Source organism: Phalacrocorax carbo, chromosome 8 (assembly GCF_963921805.1).
Source record: "Phalacrocorax carbo chromosome 8, bPhaCar2.1, whole genome shotgun sequence".
Lineage (NCBI taxonomy): Eukaryota > Metazoa > Chordata > Aves > Suliformes > Phalacrocoracidae > Phalacrocorax > Phalacrocorax carbo.
In genome coordinates this window covers 336,785-353,213 of record NC_087520.1, presented here as the reverse complement: position 1 = coordinate 353,213, position 16,429 = coordinate 336,785, and the positions used below count along the sequence as shown (strand labels likewise).

At 44.3% G+C, this 16,429-nt stretch overlaps 1 protein-coding gene across 6 annotated transcripts in view; it reads right to left on the bottom strand.

Annotated features, from left to right (window-relative positions):
* JAKMIP2 (janus kinase and microtubule interacting protein 2) overlaps positions 1–7,245 on the bottom strand; it is a 71,671-nt gene extending 64,426 nt beyond the window's left edge. For all 6 annotated transcript variants that reach the window (XM_064458197.1, XM_064458198.1, XM_064458199.1 and 3 more), the window contains exon 1: positions 7,080–7,245. The gene's annotated coding sequence lies outside the window, so the exon portion shown is untranslated. The remainder of the gene's footprint in view (positions 1–7,079) is intronic.
* Between the last annotated feature and the right edge of the window lie 9,184 nt (positions 7,246–16,429).

Genomic DNA, 16,429 nt, shown 5'->3' with positions numbered 1-16,429 from the left:
AGTTCATGCCCCATACCTTTCTCCTGGAAACCCTTCCTCTCCTTTCTTTCTAAGGCCATAACAGTGATTATCTATTGGCTTACAGGCATCAGAGGATGATATTTTATGTTCACTACTAAAGATTGTCAGATATTTAAGTAATTTTTCTATTTAAAGTAAGAGGGTTAACTTGTGGAATTTTTTGCCATTTTTAGCTCTGCTCTTGCTACAGCCAATAGAGGTAGATATTGATGTCAGAACGAGCAAGGAAAAATCTGAATTTTGGCCTCCCGCATTCACTTTTAACAATGTAAGCCTCTACAATGAGTTGTTTTCTTTTCTGGACACCTTACTTCCAACCAGATTAGCACCTTTGTGCAGCTTCTTATCAGCTTGCATTTCAATATAACTTCAAAACATCTGTTTTCTTCTCCCACTGTATCAGTAGCAAAGCCTTGCAGAACCTCATGTACACACTGCTCTAATTTCTCATGTCCTATACCCCTCTTGCCCCTTCCTTCCATTTTCTGGGAGAAAGAATCTGAACATTCCCACTACCAGGGAAGCTCGGCAAAAACTAAGCCAACAAGAATTACAGTTTGTCTCTTCACATCAGCTTTTCAGCAAAAATGTAAACACATATGTGAACATCCCATTAGTCGTTTCTATCCATCTTTCAGAGTCAAAACACCTTTCAAAATAAAAACATTACAAGCAACATTCACTAGAAACAGAATTGTTCACTTATGAATACACTGTGACCACAGTTGGTCGTCTTCATTTCAGAATTGTTGCGATTCTTAACCCTTCTGTCATATGTTGAAAGATAGGTTCCTTCAACAACCCTAGAGCCTGTGAGCTTTTTAACAATGGCCCAAAACAGGACTTTCACAAGGGAACATTACAAATCATCTTTTCCATTAATGGCGCTGATCAGCTGAGGCACAAGTAACTGTCATTCCCTCCACAAAACAAATCAAATTAAAACATACCACGTAACACCATCGATGCTGAATTAAGTAGCTTTATTCCTAATGGGAAGAACAGGACTCAACAAATAAACAACCAGGACAAAATTAAACTCCTGTTAAATGTAGAATTTATCTTTACAATTTACTATTTAAAAACTACCTCCAAAATTTACAGGATGATTTTTAGCTGAACTGTGCTGCTTTAAAAATGGAAGCATCAGCTATTATTGATCAGGAGAGCTGCATTCTCCTCCCATGTAAGCAGGTGATGGGTTGGATTCTCAGCTGACAAAGGTGTAAGCACAAAACACCACCCATTAAACCCAGCTACATACATGATGTAGCAAAGTACAAAAAAATTGAAAGGTTTCAGTTATAAGACATTCAGGATACTGTATTGAACACACAGATATCCATTAAGGCTGTATCTGAAACCAGAAAAATATGGTAATTTCAGATAGATTTAATAGGCATTGAGCTACTGCATATAATTTCAAATCAATTTCCAAGGACAATGCTTACATCTTCACTGAGTTGACCTAACACAGGCTACCACACAGATCACTGACACTGACCGCCTATTCCAGGAAAACAGCAACATGTAGATCATGCTGTGACCTACAAAAATATGTGACGCAATTCAAAAGGGATCTGCTGACACAGAACCTTGCAAACATGGGCTGAATACCACTAGGTCAGTAACACACCAGAGATGCAGGGATGTTTATTAGCATCAGCTGTGCCTCTGAAACACTTATTAGACACACCCTTAAACTTACAGGTTCATTCTTATAAGCATTTCCAAATTAATTAATGCAACCTTTTGCTTAGTTATAAGCTACCAAATAGTAACCAACACAATTGTTCTTTTACCTGTAAATTACTCAATGTTCTTCAAGTGCAACAGTCCCCATACACTCTTTGTTCGTTAAGACTGATTGTAACTGATTAAATCAGAGAAGGGAGATGCAAAGGAGATATTACTAAGGGTTGTAGTATATTAAAGCAGATTCTCCTAGCTGATTCTTCAAAAACGACTGCATCTTGTTTTGTTCCTCACCAACACACAGAGACCGAATATAGCAGCTTGCAGAACCTTAAATATTAAGTACAAATAAATCCAGTGTAAAAAACCCCAATGACTTATCTACAAATAACAGAACTTCAGGAACAAAAATAACATTCATGTTCATAAAAATATAAGTGTATATTATGTATTAATTTTAAGGGTTTCTAAAATTCATCATTAAAATATTTGTACACCAAGCCCACCCCAAATACATCCAAAGCAGTACAGTATTGATTCTAGTTAATGTCTATCGCCTGTAACATTAAGAGTTCCAAGGATTTTACATACACCATAGAAATGAATAATGAAAAATATTTCTGTATCCATTTTAAAGATAAACAACTGAGTAAGTTTTAGCAAACCAGCACACAATCAGGGGAAAAAAAAAAAATCCAGAAGCCCTAACTCCACCATTTCTCCCAACTTTTTTTGCTTATTCATTATTGATTACCCTAAACCACCTGGTACCTCAGTGTAATTTTCAACAACTGTGTCTTCTTTCCAGTTTTAATTTCCATGTTACTTAGACCTTTGTATACAGTCCATGCTATGCAAGGTTTAACAAGGCTTTCCCCTAAACACTTAAAATAATATTATAATAAACAATTTCAACAAAATTCAACAAATAGCTTGACAGGTGTTAAACAGTAACTGTGAGATATTACCTCCTAGGTGTAGAGGGGAGGAATGCATCAAGTGAAAATGGGAGGCAATGTGCATTTTAGCACCAGCTTAATTCATTCATTTTGTTATTTTTGATAAAATAATCTGAGATAATGTTACATTTTGCACTATCATTTTTAACATAAAAGACCCGGCATACCATACCAGCTCAGCTGATTTTCTCAGGTACATCAGTTTGCTTTATTATTCATCACAGAGTTACATTTCATCCAAAGTTAGAAATGGAACTGTGGTCTATCCAAACTTCATTTGTATTCCTTATTTGTTGGTGTTTGTTAAACTGTTAACTAAGAGGATTTCATTATACAGCTGTGTACTAAAATGTTTGCCTCTTTCTTCTTTAACTATGCTGTCTGCATGGCCACATATATGAATTCACTTTGCTTCTTCTGTGACAATAGCTGGTTCTGACTATTTAACATAGGGATCTGGCTGTGATGTCCAAATGAGATCTTCCAGATAACAGACAGGTCCTAAAGTTTCCAGGATGTGTGAGAGTTTCCCAGCTACCCACCAGTGATCCAAATGCATGGCAAGCAAATCATACAGCACCATGAATTTTAGTGAGATGCATTGAAAGCCTGAATTCCTGAAAGTGCTTGCACGTCATTATTTTCCCTTTAAAGTTCACTGGATGTTTTAGAATCCAAACTGCAGACTGTGATCCACATTGTTTTTCTGTCATTTACAGAGAAGCTGTATTTACGCTCATTTAACTTGAAAGGGTTCAGCGTGGCTAGACTGTAGAGCTTTTTCATGATGCTGTTGAATTTTCTATTTAGAGCCCCACCTCCTGGAGCAAAGATTTTTAGTCCTCATATTTTAAAGGAGGAATTCAAACAGACCTTAAAGATACAGAAACTAGAAGTACTATAAAAATTACATTTTTCTACCCTCATGGATTCTGGATCTTGAGCACTGATGACACAGAGAATTGCACAGATGCAGATGGTTACTAAAGAGAAGGCAGCAGAGAATCCATCTCTAAGGATGTGAAGATAAATTTATTATAATCTGGTAAAGACCAGATCTTCAAGTGATATAGATTTATAGAGGAACTTTGAAGAGGTTACGTGCTGGGAATTTGAGCAAGCTATTGATTTAGAAACACATAATGCTAACGTGCCATTGTAAATTCAAGTAAAATAATTATTATTTTTTTTTTAACAAAAACATATGTTTTGCAGTCTTGCAACCCAAATTTTCAGGGCACGGTTTAGGATACATGGTAGTGTTGGGTTGACAGTTGGACTTAATGATCCTAGAGGTCTTTTCCAACCTTAATAATTCTATGAAATATTACATTGCCATGCACAAAGATTAAAGAGAAATCTGACAGAACCCAGAAGGTACAAAGAATGACTGACTAGAAAGTGACCCAAAATTCAGGTATCTGGTAAAGACTATTTTGCTGCCTCACAACTCACAAAGCAAATAGAAAGCACAAATATTGGCCATGGTGACAAATGACTATGACTCAGTAGTGCAAGTCAAGTTGTAAGCATCTTCAGTCTCCCACAGTTTGGTTAAAAAGAAGAAAAAAAAAAGTTATCATTAACAAACTACTTGGATTTCAACTGTTCAAGTTACACCTGAGTTATACCAGCCTTATGACAGTAGAAACCATACCTTTCTTTACAGTTGGAGGACTTTTTGGGGTTTTTTTACACTTTTTAAACCACAATATTAACTATCTATCAAATGGATTAATAGGAATCAAAATTTTAAATTATTCTGGGCATCATTTTACCAGTTACATTTCACAGCATTTTCCTGACTTGAATACCCTGAGGTCACTTATCCTTTGTAATGACAGAGAAATTATGCAGCATCCTTCCAGCTACATTAAGGTCTTAATAATAAAAAGGCCTAGCAGAACCCAGCACACATTTACAAATTACAATAGCCAATCACCTCCTTAACAGACAAACATGTTTTAGCTGTACCTTACGTTCAATTCCTAATAAGTAGGATAAAAAAGTTTCTATTCAGAAGATTATTTAGCTGGGAATGGCCTCTGGAAGCAGAAGGATTATCAGAAGCCCCTGGAAGGTGACAGGGACAAGGTTATCAGAAGGGAGGCTGAGGCAATGCATTAGCATCTGCAATATCAGAGAGTTAGGCTTGAGGTAGACGCTGTGGAAAAAGACTGGCTCAAATTCATCTCCAAAGTGAGGGCCATGTTTCTCTACCTTAGGCACTAACAGACCAGTCAGTCCAAGATCAGCAAGTCAGAAAGCATCTGTAACATCTGTCACTGGCAGCCTGGTCCTTTCAGCTAGGAGCTCTGCTGCCAACCAGAGAACCTCAGCAGCCCACCACACTGCCATAGTTCTGAGAAAGGGATGAGGCCGAAGGGGCATAAACAGCTGCTGGTAATGACTCCACCAGGCAACTCCTATGGAAATCCCAACAGAAACTTTCCAGCCTCTCCTCCCTGAGGCTCCTCCTTGGGATTTTGCTCACTGTGGAAGGAAGGGCGGAACTGGCTGCAACCCTATTAACTTGATGAGAATCACAGAATATTCTTGAGTTGGAAGGGACCCATAGGGATCATCAAGTCCAACTCCCTGCTCCTTGCAGGACTACCTAACACTAAACCATATGACTAAGAGTGTTGTCCAGACACTTCTTGAACTCCAACAGCGTGGTGCCATGACCGCTTCCCTGGGTAGCCTGTTCCAGGGACTAACCACCCTCTCAGAGAGGAGCCTTTTCCTAATGTCCAGTCTTCAAACTTCCCCTGGTGCAGCTTCATTCCACCTCCTTGTGTCCTACCACTGGTCACCAGAGAGAGATCAGCACCTCCCCATCCACTGCCCGCCTCAAGGAAGTTGTAGACTGCAATAAGGTCATGCCTCAGCCTTCTCTTCTCCAAGTTGAACAACCCCAGTGACCTCAGCCACTCCTCCTAAGTCTTGTCCTCGAGACCCTTCACCATCTTGGCCACACTCTAATAGGCTGATGTCCATCTTGTATTGAGGTGCCCGTGGTGTCTTGTGATTGCTACAGAACTACTTACAGCGTACTTGTGCCTCACATCCTGTCAACAATTACCAGCTAACCACTCCCAGGCTTCACCGATACCATAATCATTCCCAGAGAACCGCTCAGAATCACCAGATATTTACCTCACTCAAGCGCCAATCTGAACCTGGTGAAGTGCCAGCAAAGCTAGCATTTACAGCACAGCAGGCCTGGATTCAAAATTCGTATGTAAAGCAGCAGGCCAGATCAATAGAAACAAAACCTGAGTCAGAGCAGAAGCAATAACCCTCACATTATTGCCTGAAAAGGGACAAAACATTCTCCTGATGGGCCACCCAGACCGCTAGGCCAGACGCGATATGTGCGCCAGTGCAGAGTTTGACCCAGCAAATAAGAGACACTGAGAATGGGGCTCCAACATGTCACCTTACAGCGATGCAGGACAATATCAGAATGCAATTGTTTTAAAACACATCTCATTCTTTTTTCCTTACAAGAATTCAAATTAAACTTCAAAAACGTATACTTCTCAACGTTCCCAGCCTATAAGGTATATTCAGCATCTTTTATGTATTTGAATTCACAGCAAAAATAGAAACAGACTACAAATCAGCATTAAGTGCCATAAGATAGACCAAACGCACGATCTAGATCTGTCCTAAGCAGCCATCATGAAAGTTGAGGGACGGCAATCCAGTAATTTAAGTGCACATCAACCCAAGCGGCGTGTTCCATCAGTTAATGGCCGTGGGGAAAAAGGCATACGTTGCACGTACAAAGAGATGCATCTTGCGGTGTCTGCGTTTGCGAGAGAGCATGTCTTCACACGCACATGCACAGCTCCCCCAACCCTGGCACCCCAGGACACATACAGGTGCGTTTCTAAAAAGACACGCTCGGCAAGAAACCTTGTGCGGTGCTGCGTGTGCCACGCACCGCGAGCAGAAATAGCGAGGGCAGCGCCGCGACGGCCGCCCTGCCCGCCCGCCCCAGATGCCATCTCACCGAGGCCCAGCCCAGGCTCCGCCGGCTGCAGCCTCCGCACGGCGCCGGCAGCCCCGCAGAGACCCCGGCCTTTGTGACAGGCAATCGCCGCCAGCACAGCGCGCGCGGCTCGGGGCAGGCGAGACAATGACCAACCGGGCGCACAATAGTGCGGCACCGGGAGAGGCTGAGGTGGCTCCCGGCACGGCGCCGCGGGCTGCCTCCCGCCGCACCGCTGCCTCCACTCGCCTCCATCAGCACCTCCAGCGCCTCCCCTCCTCTCCAGCCCACCTCCATCGCTCCCTCTCGCCCGCCTCGCCGCCGCCCCGGCCCCCCTCCGCCGGCCGAAGTCATTGTTCCCCCGCCGCGGGGACCGGGCCACCCTCCCGGGCGCCGCCGCTCACCGTGCCGCGGCCAGGGGAGGATGCCGAGCGGCGAGGGACGAGCGCGGCGCATCCATCTTCCCGCCGCCGCCGCGGCGGCTCCAGCGCCCAGCACCGGCCCCGCCGGCCTCCTGCGCGCCGACGCTGAGGGCGGGCGCCCGCCCCGCCGCCTCCCCGCGGCGGAGGCCTGCGCTGCCGGGCCGGGGTCTGCGGCAGGCCCCGCCCCGCCCCGCCGCCGCAGCGCCGCGCGATCGGCCGCCATGGCAACGCCGCGGCGGCGAGGGGAGCCTGGCCGGGGGGAGGCGGCGGCAGCGCCCGCGGATGGGGCTCCCGCGGCCCTCCGAGCCGCCCCGCGGCCACCGCCGGGAGCCGACCCCGCCGCCAGCGGGGTCCGGGGGTCTGTCAGGGCGCCGTGCGCGCCCGGCCCCGGCGGGGCGGTGGGAGACCCGCTCGGGGCGGACGCTCGCCGAGGGCGACGGGCCTCAGCCCTCAGAGTCGAGCTTGGGCGACGCGAAGCGCCCGCACCCCACGGGGCCACCTGGGAGCTCTCCCTTAGAAAACGTGTGTGGGCCAGGGGCGAGAGAGGCCTGACATCCCCGCACCTGAAATTGCACCTCAGCCTCAGAAAACACCTTCCCAAAGGAACGAGCCACCAAGACAGGTGTTAGTCTGGCATGCCACAAGGCCACGACCCTCAATGGAAAAGTGTCCCATAACGTGCTGGAGAACAAGCCCAGCCCAGACTGAGTTAATCGGAGCTGTTTATATATCTGAATAAACTGCATAAGCAGCCACACTTCTGCATAGCTCAAAGGTTAGTGAGGCAGTCATGCAAATGACGACCACGGAAGCCTCTGCCCTTCAGGTTCTTCAGAAGCTTCCTCATCTCCTTCCTTCTGAAGAGTGACAGCAATATCCTTGGAAGAAGTCGGCAGGCTGACAATAATAAATACATCAAGAATTCCAATCATTACCCTTTTGGCACTTTACAGAGAAGGTAAATATCACCATTAGACCTGGTCAGGTAAGGTGTTAGTTTTACTGCAAAAATACTCTTCTTTTTGTGGACAAAGTGAGGACAAATGTTGTGGTCTGGGGTTTCTTCTAACCACAGCAACACACAGGGAAAAAAACATTTATAGAGAGTAAAAGATAGTTTACTGGAGTACTGGATTTGTGGATTATCTCCATTCTATAATGTGGTTCCCTGGTCAGCAGCAAAATCAGAACAAAACTAGTGACAAAGGCTGAATTTGGAGTCTTCCAACCTGAACACCAAATTCCATCAGAATCTCCCTTAGTATCTAGTTGTTAGGCCTTACTTTAAGTGCCAGCGTTTCAAAGGGTTACCATGAAACCTTTCAGAAAAGGAGAAGGAAACCCGGCATTAGAAGCAGAGGTATCTGAGTAAGGAGTCTCTCACCGTATGCCTGACTCATGGCTGACCAGTTTGTCTCGGCTTCAGCTTCCTCACCTGTGAAGTGGAGGCATTTAGTTTTTCTCTGAGTGGTGTAGGAGATCCAGTGAATTATTTTTTTTTCCATTTTGTTCAGCAGGATCTGTAACATAATACTAACAGATCCACTTGAGCATTAGATGCATATTGTACAGCCTAACACCAAGGAGTCCAATAGGTTCCTCTGTTCAACCCCTCGTGAGCTCTTTCCTTACGCACCTGAATTCACTTCAGAAGGAAAAGCACTTGTCATTTATATGACAAACTCTAAGAGCCTGAAGTGGAAGACACTGTAAATGGGCTTTATAGAATTACAGTGTTTTCATAAGAAATATCCCTTGGGCAGTTAACACACTCAATGACTGGAAAAAAGCTTCAATGCCCAAAATAAAGCAAAGTTCTGTTTTTTAAAAGCTGCTGTCTGTGTATGTCTAGCCTAAATGTTTTCGTTGCATGTTGTGGTTACTGATTGCACAGCTCTGGAAATGGCCTTCTGAAAGACAAGGACATGGCTGTACAACATAAATGGAAAGTCTGAAGAATATTGAAAAAGGAAAAAGCAAATGTTAAAAATACTAAAGGCATATAGCATGGCCTGACTTCTCTGGGACTGCAGGCACAAAGAGACTGTAAATTAGCCTAACAGGTTCTGTCAGGGTCAGTTCAGTGTCCTAGAGGATCCTGTGGCAGAGAGTCAACATAAAAGCTTGTAGGCCTCTCCTTCTGTCTGCAGGCTCCTTAGGAGGCAAGGCTGTGGTATCTTAGAATGCTTTGGATTGGAAAGGACCTTAAAGATTACCTAGTTCCAACCCCCCTGCCACAAGCAGGGACACCTTCCACTAGACCAGGCTGCCCAAAGCCCCATCCAGACTGGCCTTGAACACTTCCAGGGTTGGGGCATCCACAGCTTCTCTGGGCAACCCAATCCAGGGTCTCACCACCCTCACAATAAAGAATTTCCTCCTTATATCTAATGTAAATATACCCCCTTTCAGATTAAAACCACTACCCCTCCTCCTATCACTACATGCGCTTGTAAAAAGTCCCTCCCCATTTTTCCTGTAGACCCCCTTTAAGTACTTGAAGGCCGCTCAGTAAGGTCTCCCTGGAGCCTTCTCTTCTTTCGGCTAAACAGCCCCAGCTTTCTCAGCCTGCCTTCATAGAGCTCTAGCCCCCTGAGCATCATCATGGCCTTCCTCTGGACGTGCTCGAGCAGATCTATGTCCTTCTTATGTTGGGGCCCCAGAGCTGAACGCAGCACTACAGGTGGGGTCTCAGAAGAGTGGAGCAGAGGGGGAGAATCATCTCCCTCCACCTGCTGGCCACGCTTCTTCTGATGCAGCCTGGGATACGACATGGCTTTCTGCACTGCAAGCGCACATTGCTGGCTCACATTCAGTTTTTCATCCACCAGCACCCCTCCAAGTCCTTCTCCGCAGGGCTGCTCTCAATCCATTCTCTGCCCAGCCTGTGTTTGTGCTTGGGATTGCCCCAACCCAGGTGTGGGACCTTGAACTTGGCCCTGTTGAACTTCATGAGGTTTGCACGGGCCCAACTCTCAAGCCCATCGAGGTCCCTCTGGACGGCATCTCCTCTCTCTAGAGTACCAACCACACTGCTCAGCTTCGCGTCGTCCACAAACTTGCTGAGGGGGCACTCAATCCCACTGTCCGCATCACCGACAAAGACGTTAAACAGCGCAGGCCCCAATACGGACCCCTGAGACACGCCACCCATCACTGGTCTCCACCTGGACACCAAGCCCCTGACCCCAACTCTTTGAGCGCAGCCATCCAGCCGATTCCTTACCACCAAGCGGTCTACCCATCAAGTCGATTTTAGAGACAAGGACGCTGTGTGCGACAGCATCAAATGCTTTGCACAAGCCCAGGTAGAGGATGTCAGTCGCTCTTCCCTTACCCTCCAATGCCGTAACACCATCATAGAAGGCCAACAAGTTCATCAGGCACGATTTGCCCTTAGTGAAGCCATGTGGGCTGTCACCGATCACCTTATTTCCCGTGTGCCTTAGCATAATTTCCAGGAAGCTCTGCTCCATGACCTTGCCGGGCACAGAGGTGAGACTGACTAGCCTGTAATTCCCCGGGTCTGCCTCTTTTCCCTTTTTAAAAGTGGGGGTTATGCTTCTTTTCTTCCAGTCAGTGGGAACTTCACTGGACTGACCTCTCAAATATGATGGATAGTGGCTTAGCAGCTTCATCTGCCCATTCCCTCAGGACGCATGGATGCACCTCATCAGGTCCCTTGGACTTGTGCACATTCAGGTTCCTTAGGTGGTCTCAAACCCGATCTTCTCTAATGGTGGGCAGTACTTCATTATCCCCATCCCTGCCTTTGGATTTTGTGAACTGGGCGGTGTGGACAGAGCACTAGCTGGAGAAGGCCAAGGCAAAAAAGTTGTTGAGTACCTCAGCCTTCTCCATGTCGGTTGTAACCAGGTTTGTACAGTTTCTTTCATCTTCCTTTGTTGTCCTATGTACCTGAAGAAACCCTCATATTGCTTTTTACATCTCCAGCTCTGCCTTTGCTTTCCTGGTCCCCGCCCTGCACTCCCAGGCCATATGCCTATAACCTCCTCAGGATGTGCATCCCTGCCTGCACTGCCTATGCATTATATGTCCCCTCATTCCCAGGATTTTTAACTGGGACTTAAAGAAAAAGTCATTGGTGGTCAAGCATTGTGAGGCCTTTTCTGTTTATCACTCATATAAATATCTGCCCCTATTTCCACCAGTTAGAATTGTTTGACAAGTCACAGTCTCCTTGTCCCAGTAAAGAGCTTGATTTTGGTAGTGAGTCTTTGGATAGTTTGTCCTTACTAAGTATATTTGGGCTGCTTCTTCCAGCTAGCTTTTTACCATCTCTACCTGCAAGTAAGAGCACTTGCAGCCTCTAGGAAGAGGAGCAAAACTGCATGGTCTCTTTAGTGACTGAATTACCCAGATAGGTGACCAGAGGGTGTCATGGAGCAGCAAGCTCTTGCTGCTGTGCGAGGGAAGGCAAGCCAGGAGCAAAGGGTGACAACAGTTGTGCAGATGGTCTCATTCAGAGCCTCAGGCTTGCATGGAATTATTATGGGGGTGCTTTTAAAATACATCAAGATCCCATTTTGCCGCTTCAACCCATCTCCTGTTGAAATGCTCATTCAGTAGATGATAAGGAACATAATTCAAGACACAGTAATTTCTAGAGGTGCCCAGAATTAGGAAAATGGGATCCCTTTGCTATACGCATACAATGCAAATGCAGAGGACCAAGTGCTGTGATGGTACTGCCTGGAATAAATAGGATAACTATCTCACGATAAAGGAGATGGCAAGAGGTTTCTTGGATGAAATCACAATAGATCAGGCAAGCAATAATATAAGAACGGGGCTCTAATTTGAAATAAACTGAAGAGTAGAAAGCATGAAAAATGCTGAAATTAAGCACCCACTAATGCCCTTTGAGAACAGCTACGAAACAGCAGCAGTCAAATGTAAGAGGAGCCAGAGGCTGTTTCAGACAGATGTATGTTTGGTTCTGCACAACAGGTGTGCCCAACTTTAAAACCCTCATGGGCTATTGGTTAAGCTGGTTTCTGATTTACAGGGGCGATCAACAGTTAAGAGCTTTAGTTGGGGAGAATGGGAATTCACATTGCCCCAAAATGGTTATTGACACAACAGCCTCAATTAGGGTACTGCAAAAGCCCTGAGCCCTGGAGACGGTCTCCAGAATCACCAAACAAATGCAGCTTGTATCACACACGACATAAAGAAGAAATGGAGATTTTAGAACAGGTTTTTACTCAGACCGTGCAATTGGTAACTCCTGAGATTTGCTGTGTTCAGTTAGCACAGAATTCTGAACAAGAGAAAGGCATTTTAGAGATTACTTTCTCAAGAAGAAATAGTTTAACTCTGGATTCAGCAAATGGTGGTATTTGGCAACAGACCGGATGTACAGGAGAGAAACAGATGATTGCAGCAATACGCATCTGTTGCAGGTATCTAAGCACTGCTGAAGCAACATTTGGAGGGTACAGACAGGCAGATTCCAAACTGGAATGCTACGAAAAGACAAACCAGAATATGGACAAATTCCCGTTCATGTCACTGGAACAGATCGTGTCTACGATCAGAAAGACAGTAAGTACCCAGAAGTAGCAAAAAAGGGGCACTGGCTTACAACCAAGAATATCAAAATGTAGGAAAAAGTGCCTAAGTAACAGTCAAGCTTTGGTTACTATGGTACTCAAGCAGAATAGAATAGGGGAGTTGTCAACGTAACATTCAAAAGTTCTGACTGCTGAAAGATCTTGCCTCAACTCCTGCGTATCCCAAGGCCATTCTCTGTTCTGTTCCTTCATTGTGTGTTGTCTCCTCACATTATAATAATCACTGGCTGAGAAACAAGAGCACTTCAGCAGTGGTGGACTGACAGCTGAATGGTAGCAAAAAAATTTACCTGATTACTGGCTACATATGCTAATAAAATAAATGTCAGACACAGCTAGACCACAAATACAAAACAGTAGGAGACTTGGAAAACTCTGAACTGCAAAGAATGGAATGCAGAAAATCATGTAACATATCAAGGTATTAGTGAAACCCCATGTAGATAGCCCAGGAAATGGCAAGGGCCAGTTGTAATTCTGGAAACAGCAAATCCTGCAGTGTATCAGGTAGAAATACTAAAAGAAAGACTAAAACAGAGTAAGTAATTCCGCTAATAGCAGTTAAAGCTTTGGAAAAGCGTTCCAAAAATGTAACAACCAAATGGGTCTTTTTGGTTTGTTTTACAGGGTGATCCTCCAAAGGAGGACAGCTTGAAGAGAGTAGCTAGACCTATTAATAGTACTGGTGATTTCATTAATGTGCTTTCAAGCGTGTTTAGTACAGAAAGACTCTAGGAAAAATTAATAATGGACAGTGGAGTACTATGACTGAACCAGGATAGAAGGAAGGCTGTGTAAGTCAGCACTGGAGGACACCAATCTGTCTAGAAATCAACTTGTCTCCAAAATTTAACCCTATAGTGCACAATTTTAGTTGGCAAGTGTGACTGATGTAAAAAACAGCATCTCCTTTAGAGACCTGTGAATGGAGTAACAAAATAGAACATTTTAAAGCTTTTTTTCTCAAAGTATTAAGAAGCCAGCGTTAATAGTTCTCTATAAGACTGATTGCTCCTAGAAAACAGGAAGAGTTTGAAAGTTTTTCTTCAATGCCTCAGGTATTAGAATATTCTCATAAGTGTAATGATTATTTATCCTAAAGTTTGTTTTACCAGAAGGGAAAGACAGAACTAGATTTGTTTTGCTGCATAAATTGTTTAATTTACCTTATGTGGCATAAGAATCAATCATCAGTTGTCATTACCAACTACTGATTTTTGTAGGTCACTGATGGTCGTAACAAAATGTGACATGTTATGTACTATAAGATGCTAGAAAGCTAGTAGACTGGCTTGTAATTTTAAATATACTAATAGGCCATATTAAAAAAAAAAAGAGAGGAGGCCCCATTACATCTTCAGTTTTAAGACCATAGGTAACCTCTACTTAACATGTAGTTTTCTTCTTAACAAATCACACCCATCTTGTGCAATGGATGTCATTACCAACAGAGATCATCACACTTCCAGAGCTGGCATAAGCTAGAGACATGTCCATCACCACACTTTCATCAAACACAGGTTTCTGAACTTGGCATTAAGGGCCATTATCTAAGCTAGCGGTGGGAGAGACAAAACTATGAACTCGCAGTTCTCACAACCCACCTTAGAGATAATGGCTCAACCCTACTGCATCTTTTATAGAGGACTATTGAAAGTAGGCGTATCTGGAAGAAGTATCCTCCACATCAGGGGAAGCCAAGTTTAACTGATTGTCCTGATAATAGCCTCTTTGAAACTCCGCCGGCAAGGTGCATCGTATCAGATCAAAGCCATTCCACTGTTTAGATCTGGTGAACACAGGTAATCCTTACAGACAGCCTCTCACAATGACATCTGGATACTGGATTTAACGCAGGACCTTTATAAGCACCATAGTTTGGGTAATCTTCATTAAAAAACATTGAGCTGAAAATTGGACTGTTTCCTCTTAAGGAAATCTTCAGACAACTACAAAACTCAATGGGAGATCCCACGACTGGATAGCCCTGAGGAAACTGGAGCTTGTTTAGAACTAATATCTGCAGATTATTTGTAACTGCAGATTATTCTTAACATATGAATATGTTCATAGTTGGTTATTCATAATTCATAACCCAAAATGTATACAAACCTCAAGTACTTTTTAAAAAACCTTCAAAGTCGTATCAAGCTTACAAGTTGTAACTCAATAGCACCGAGATGTTTGGCTGAAGTCATCTGAGGTCATAGGTCAAACTGATATCCCAAACCATTGGTTGTTCTTCACAACTCATTGCTCAAAACAAATGAAATCACATTCCTCCCAGGCAGATGAAGCCCAAACTTAACACTGTCTTTGTCTGAAGGGCACCAAGTGTCAATGAGCAAGACATTTCAAGTCAAAGTCAGCGATGTTATTAACCTCCACCCTTGGTTACCTCAGTGAAGGTGTGAACAAACTGGATACATGTGTAAGGGTATCTGGTTAACAACTATTCAACATAAAAGAAAAGACAATGAACAGGACAGGTGATAAGTGAAGCACATGTATACACAAAAGTCTGAGAGCAGCTAACCAATACTAGAGCTCTAAGACACATGTCAACAGGCCATTAAAGGCACCACTCAAGTGTAACTCTGAAGAGATTCAGGCAGGAGCTTTGTAACAAATAGAACTATGGTTAGTTATCAAGAAGGGTCTCATAGGCAAGAGCAGATTTATTTCAAGATGTCTGAAGCGGATCGCAGGACCACATACAACGTATCATAGGACGTCTAGGGGAATGACCACAGACCCCAAGGGAGGGGTGAGGATGGGTCAGGGAGAAACAAGCATAGCAAAATGGGGTGCGGAGTGAGAGAAAGAGTTGACAGGTAAGGTTGGGCACCAGAGCTACCAACTGCATACAAGCAGGCTTCTGGTCAGTAACCTTTGTCTGGCTGAGACATACGACTCATCATCATAGTGCATTCTACACTTTTATTAAACACTATTGGTGCCTGTTCTCTGTATCATCATGCTCCTCACCGTTTGCGTACATACGTGTATGTTCCAATAGCAACCCTAACCAGGACTAGCCATCAAACAGGCAAAACCCAAAATCTGTAGACACCCTAGGTCCAGGTTGAAGCTGAACAAGATAGCCAAGGTCTAGGCATGGATACCGCAGAGACTTAAAGTTATGGGCAGAGACTGGAGAGACCAGAGAACGTGAACACGTACTTGAGTTAAGTCACTGAAAGCATATGCATATGTTCCACTAGCAAACTTTAAGCAAGTGGGAACAGGATCAGGCCACTTCTGCAGTTTCGGTTTTAAGCAAGCGCATCTAAGGGCACTGTCCTCTTGTTTATGTTAATCTATTCATTGATGGTCATGTCTGCAGTACCTGGGCATATGCATGTACCTTTGAAATTCTCACTTAGCTTTACTATGGGCTGGATGTGTGAAGGGGACAAGCAGCAGCCCTGCAGGGGAGGAATCCCCTGCACCATACTATCCACAAGATGTGGCAATCCTTAACAAAATGATCCATTATGGTTCACCCAATTTCATTTGCTACAGTAGAAATGAAAGCTGCACCATAAAGCAGCCCAAGGACAGTAACTTAACCATGAGTTTTATAATTGTGCTATCCCACTGGCTGCCTTTCTACTGAAAGCCAAAGTATCTGTCAGATCCACAGATGGAATTGCAAACAGCTGTCACCTGTGGCTACCTGGAACTCCGCTGACACTTCTCAGTCCTTCAACATACACATAGCAGCTACCTCTT